The following is a 7216-nucleotide window of genomic DNA, read 5'->3' as shown; positions in this document are numbered from 1 at the left end:
CAAGGTTGGTAGATCCATTGCCTTTAGTCTCTCCTCATATGTCATCCCTTTAAATTCTGGAACCATTCTTGTAGCCATTTTTGTAGTCTCTCTAATTTTCTTATGTGTTTCTTTTATGGGAGTCCACACAACTCCTGCATATTCCAATCTAGGTCTTATTTTAGTACTTATCAATTTCTTCATCATTTCCTTGTCCATATAGTGAAATGCTACTCCAATATTCCTTAGCAAATTATACGTCTCTCTGAAAATTCTATCAATATGGCTACCGGTTGATTATTTTCTTCCATTGTCACTCCCAAGTCCTTTTCCTTTTTACTTTTTCTAGTTCTACTCCATCTCCCATCTTATAGATTCCCACTGGTCGTCTTTCACTTTTTCCCATTTCCATGACATGGCTTTTGTCCACATTGAATTCCATCTCCATTTTTGCTCCATTTCCAGATCTTGTTTAAGTCTTCCTGTAGTATTTCACAATCCTCTTTTGTTTAATGACTCTGCACAGTTTCGCATCGTCTGCAAACAGATTTATGTAGCTGTTCACTCCTCTGGCATGTCATTTATATATACGAGAAAAGTATTGGCGCCAATACTGACCCCTGTGGCACTCCGCTGTCTACTGTTCTCCACTTGGACTTCATATCTTTAACTATCGTCCTTATTTCTCTCCCCCTTAAGTAATTCTTCATCCATCTCAATGTGCTTCCTTTTAAGCCACCCTTCTCCTCTAACTTCCATAGTAATCTTTCATGTGGCACTTTATCAAAAGCCTTTTTTAGATCTAAATAAATACAGTCAACCCATCTCTCTCTCTTGTACTTTATCAACTATTCTAGAGTAGAAACTCAATAAATTTGTCACACATGACCGACCTTTTCTAAAACCAAATTGGCTATTTGATAATATTTTGTTGTCTTCAAGAAACTCAATCCATTGCTTCTTTATTACTTTTTCACACATCTTGCATATTACACTAGTTAGTGATACCGGTCTGTAATTTAAAGGTTCTTCCTTCCTTCCGCTCTTATATATGGGAACCACCTCAGCTCTTTTCCACTCCACTGGCACTGTTCCATTTTCTATTGAGCATTTTATGATGTTGTATATTGGACTTGCTAGTTCTTCCCTACATTCTTTCAGTATTCTGCCTGAGACTTCATCCGGTCCCATTGCCTTTTCCTCATCCAATTCCGTCATCAACTTTTTATTTCAAGCTTGGTTACTTTAATCTCTTTCATATAGACAGTCTCTCTATTACCCTGTGGTCTTTCAAATTTGGATTCCTTAGTAAAGACCTCATGAAATTTACTATTTAACAGTTCTGCCATACTTTTGGGTCTTCCACCATTCCGTTTTCTCCTTTTAACCTTTCTATTGTTTCTTTTGTCTTATTTTTCCATTTATGAATCTGTAGAACAATTTTGGTTGTTCCTTACATTTTTCGACAATGTCCTTTTCATAGTTCTTTTCTTCTTCCTTTCTCACCTTAGCATATTCATTTCTTGCTGTTTTGAAGTTTTCCTTATTTTCTGGATTTCTGTTTCTTCTCCACCTTTTCCATGCTCCATCTCGTTTCTCCTTTGCCCTAGCACATCTTGCATTAAACCAATCTTTCTTTCCTTCTTCTTTAGGTCTATATTTTGGAACATATTCCTGACCCCAGTTTTGTATATTTCCAAAAATAAGTTATATTTCTCTTGAACCGTTAATGAGTTTTCCATCTCCTCCCAGTTTACGTTTTTAAAATAGTTCTTGAGATTCTCAATATCAGCCTTTCTGTAATTTAATCGGTCTCCTTTGTATGATTCATCTCTATCTTCCTTTCCTTCTTCTATATCCATTTCTAATATTACATGGTCACTCTTTCCCAATGGGCACTTGTATCTTATATCATCGTTAATTGGTATATCCCTTGTAAAACTAGGTCTAATCTTGCCGGCTCATCGTTTCCTCTGAATCTTGTGTTTTCCTTTACTCTTTGGACCATCAAATTATCTATCATTAGGTTCAGGAATCTATCTCCCAGGCATCTTCCCCATACCACTTTCATAATTTTCCCAGTCTACCTCCTTACAGTTGAAATCTCCTACCAATATCACTTTTCTCCTTTCCTTAATGATTCTTGTAAGACTCCTTATTGTGTCATCTATCATGTCTCTATATTCTTGGTTAGTCCATGAGTTTGTTTTTGGTGGCACATATGTTCCAATGATTGTTAACTCCTTTTGTTAATATGCATCTTAACATACAGTATTTCTGATTTTCCTTCCCCAAACTCCACTTGATTTACCACTATCTCCTTCCTTAACATCATCATGACTCCTCCTCCTCCTTTACCCACTCTGTCTCTCCTCCATATATTATACCTTTTATCTATGTCTATTTTATTGCCTCATTTAACTTTGTTTCCACCAGGCATACAATATCTGGTTCTTCTTTCTTTATGTAATCTCTTAATTCTAATTTACTAGATAAAATCCCATCTATGTTTGTATACATCATTTTTAATCTCTTGTTCTTATCATTTTTAGTTAAACTTGCTCCATTTTTTCTCTTCTTTCTCTTTTATATACCATTTCCTTATCCTGTCTCCTATAATTCTCCAAAAAAATGCCTTCTTCTCCTCCTCTGACCTTTCATTATTTTTTCTCTTGCTTCTGCCACCAGTTCATTGTGTCTCTTCCTTTCCTCCTCGTTTCTATTTTTCTTTATATATATATCTTTGCAACCTTCTGTTTCTCTGAGTTTTGTTTTTCTATATAGTACTTCTTCTGCTGCTGCTTGTGATTTTAGTAATATCTTAATTGGTCTCACTGTTCCTTCTTGATATGGTCCCATTCTATGGATTTCTTCTACTTCCTCTTCTAAGTTCTGTCTATCCTCGTCATTCAGATGTTTTAGTAGGTCTTTTACTGATTTCATTTCGTCTTTTTCCCTTCTTGGTCTATATTTAACATTTTTTCTTTCAGTCCAAAAATAATTACACTCTTCTTTTTTCTGCAATTTCTCTTACTAAATTTTCTTTTTCTTGAGGACTCCTATCATTTTGCTTGTCATATTTTCATCTCTTTCTTTTAACTGTTCTTGAAATACTTCTTGAAATGATTCCTTGTCTTTCTTATCTTGGATTCTCCATGCTTGTACTTCTTTTTAATCACGTCTTGTACTCTTTCTTCTTCTTTGTTAACTAGATCTTTTAGCTTTTCTTTTTCTTTCTCGGCTTTACCGAGTCCTTCTTCCATCAATTTCTTATAGTTCGCTATTTGGACTTTTAATTCTTCATTTTCGGTTCTTAGCCTAGTTTCGTTTTCTTCCACTCTTTTATCCTTTCTTTCAATTTCTGGAGCTCTTTATCCTGTTCTTCATTCTCTTTCATTCCCATACTCTCCTTTATCAATTTATCTAATTTACGTTCGATAGTCAAGACTCTATCAAATAGTGAAGTTTGCGCCGTATCAAAGCCTTCAAATTCTCTTTCTCCCTCACCAACATTGTCATCATTCATTCTTTCCCTTGTCACATACCTGCATTTAGATGAATATCTTTCTCACTCATTATTTTTAACACTGTATTCATGAAAAAAATGAGTCCACACTTTTCGCCCAGGCCACTGTAAACCCAAACAGGAGGTAGTGAAGATCAGCTGATTCTGGGTAGGGAGCGTATAAATTGTGTATGTCCTTCCTCACTCCCATAGTCTGGCAAATCTTCAAAAAAAAAAAAAAAAGCCTACGTAAATCTTGTGTGGTGTGGTGAGGAAGTACACAGTGGAATGGTGGTAGTAGGAATCCCTGTAAGATGTTGACAGTACTACAAAGACATATTGAAAGTTGGGGTTAGTTTAGTGGGGTTTAAGTACCTCAAGATTTTAATCTTACTTTCAGCCTTACTATCTTACAATCCGGAAAATCTTAGAATGGAATGCCTGAACCCCCATGACTTCCGGACTTCAGGACTTTGACTGTATTAAGAAGGCTGGTGAGACCGTATCTTCCTGCTAAAAAGAACCACCTGAACTCGTGACTTTGCAGTGGATAAAATGGAAACCCTTGTAGAAATGTGGTACATTTTACCTCGGCTATCGCGCCCAATTGTGGCCGAAATAGCCGCGCTATAGCCGAAAACGCGATAGCCGAATTGAACAACTAATGGTGAAAATTGTTATTGGTACCGCAACCACAAATTTTACTCCTAATATCCTCATTTTACTTCTTTAAATTACTGTATAATCCATTGGTACCAATTAAAACATGTCAAGGTTATAACATAAAAAAAAAAATTACATCAGCTCATTGTATTTACTAGAGATGTACCGATGCATCGGTATCGGTATCAGAATCGGCGGTATCTCTTTTAGGTATCGGTATCGGCATATTTTATGCCGATACTTACGATACCCAAAAGCGAATTTACTACTTAGTGATATATTCGATATAAGATATTGATTTCACTGAGTATTTACCTTTTGCAAATGGCTTCCCAAAAGCTTCTAGAATTGCTCCTATTTCATGTAAACGTTCTCAGGAAGGACTTACATCCCCTTCAAAACAAAGCCTCCCATCTGATAACGATCGCTGTCCACCAACTCATCCTGGTGTCCAGTGCAGTAATCACTATAAGTAGTAGTATCGGTATCGGTGGTATCGGTAACGATAGTAGTAGGTCGGTATCTGCCCAATTAGGTGGTGGTATCGGTATTGGTATCGGAATCGGCCAGTACCGGTATTGGTATTGCTAATGAGCCGCAGTCAGATACCTCATGACGTCATGGCTGCCGCGCGCGAGTAGCAAGGGGCATCTGAGGTCGCGATAATGAAATTTTAGCAGCTTTTCATGGGTGCGTGATAGCAATAAAACGCGATAGGCTGAAGTCGCGATAGCCGAGGGTTGACTGTACATAAGTTTTGTATGCACAATGCCCCTTTGTTTACATTCCACAGGTTAACTAGTGTCTTTCCGCCCACTCTCCTCCTTCATAAATTTAAGATCATCAAAATTATAAAGTTACATACTTACATTAGTGTACATTATAATGACTTTGTCTTAAATTAAACTGCTTAAATGTTTAACTTCATAATTTACTTTAAACGTTGTACTATGATGCACTCTCGCTTTGTTTACTCTCAATGGAAGTTCAAGTCAGTTAAACTTGTTATAATTGTTTTGACGTAAAATTCGCACAGTGAACATTTTTTATGAACGTAATCTGTTCATTGCGGGATTGATATATGTATATATATATATATATATATATATATATATATATATATATATATATATATATGTATACAGGGATCGATGCAATTCGGGGGTTATGGAGGTTTTCGGTCAAATCAGTGTTTCTTGTATTGATCAAGCTATTTCTCGAATTTGTTGAATTAGGATTCCCATAGATAGGGACCAATCCTCCAGCACTAGATCCCCTCAAAACATCACTATAACCTCTAAAAACACTAATCTTGGACTAAATCAGTACTATTAAAGTCTTTAATTATATCTAACTTTTTATTAAACACATTAGGTACATCTGTACAGTACATTTTAAAAATAAAAATACTTCCAGCAGTCTTGGTCAAGCCACAGCCATTTGCCTGCAACGACACCGCATTGCTGATACTGTTGATCTGCTGATCCCACATTTGCACTGCACTGTGATGCTTGAGCTACATAAGCCTCACAATAGCTTTCCTATAAGCTCAAGCTTAACATTGAAAGGCAGGAAATTGTGCTAGGATGGTGCAGCTTCTCGTTCGTCTTGAGTCAGACAAAATGCACGCCTTCCTCTAGTGTCCATTTCAGTCAAATTAAGATCTATGGTTTCTAATTAACACTTTTATAATAAAATCAATTTTCAATTGAATGATGCTATATAGATACCCCCTATCATTAAGGAGTATTATTGTATATATATATATATATATATATATATATATATATATATATATATATATATATATATATATATATATATACATATTTACATCATAAGTAAATTCGCTAACCAACAGGATAAAGTCAGCTGTTCAGAAGCGGAAATTGCTATGGACATAATTTTCCCATAGGAAATAATGGAAATAGGGGGATGCTGGGCTGGTCCTCAACATACCACATGGGTTAAAAAAATATATATTATTAGCTTTTACAAGCCTTGAAGAAAGGATTGTTTTGTACATAAAGTGAAATCTACATGAAATACCAAAAATAAAGCAGATGATGAGATTGGCCATAGAAGGAGACTCCGATTTGGCCGCTTCTTCTTCTTCTTGTGACCTTTTTAGCATGGCATGTTGTCTTTCACCACGATATTTATGTTTTCACCCTCTATTGCCTGCTATAATGGATATCATATCTTAGTATTCATATACGCTCATGCCATGAGGATAATCTGACTCTGTGGCACTGAGTGATAGTGAATTACAGTAATCCCTCCTGTATCCGAACCGCCATTATCCGAACCTCGCCAATATCCGAACTATTCCTAGACTGGCCCCACGAATCCAAACATGGGTTCTGAGTAGTTTGAATTTCCTGCACGCGACCGGGTGGGCCAATTAACATTTGCCGCGGTGGCGGCGCTGTGCCTTCCTGCCTCTCACTCAACCTGGGTCACGGCTGGCCCAGTCACTTCTCTGTTGTTTTCAAACTAGTGAACGCCGGCTGTATACTGGCGATAATTTTCGGACTAATTTGGCCCTCCACCTGCAAAACGACCCAGGAAAGTACTGACTTTGGAGACAAAGCGGGAAATATTACGTCGGTGTGATGAAGGGTGGTCGAGTGCACGCATTCAGGAAGAATTCGGCATCCCAAAGTCTTCCCTTTGTGATCTGAAAAGGCTGAGAAATTGCAGCCTACACTTGACGATTTTTCAGTTGCATCAAAGACCGGCAAGAAAAAGGATAGAAAAATGATGGCCTAGCCGAAGAATGTTGAGCTAGACCAGTGTGTTATAAAGTGGTATCAGCAGCAATGTGCCAGTGGTGTAATGGTGCATGGTACTGAACTTAAAATGTCTGCAGAGAGATTTGCAAGCAACATCGGGCTGCAAGGATTTAAGGCTTCAGAAGGGTGGCTTTATCGATTTAAACTACGACATGGGTTAACCTGCAAGAAAGTGTATGGTGAAAGTCTTGATGCAAATGAGGAGGTAATTGATCAGTACTGCAAAGAAGTAAAAGATTTGATACAGAGAGAAGGGCTTTACTTGAACAGCTAT

This window comes from Portunus trituberculatus, chromosome 48 (genome assembly GCF_017591435.1).
Source record: "Portunus trituberculatus isolate SZX2019 chromosome 48, ASM1759143v1, whole genome shotgun sequence".
Taxonomy (NCBI): Eukaryota; Metazoa; Arthropoda; class Malacostraca; order Decapoda; family Portunidae; genus Portunus; species Portunus trituberculatus.
This window is presented reverse-complemented; position numbering follows the sequence as displayed.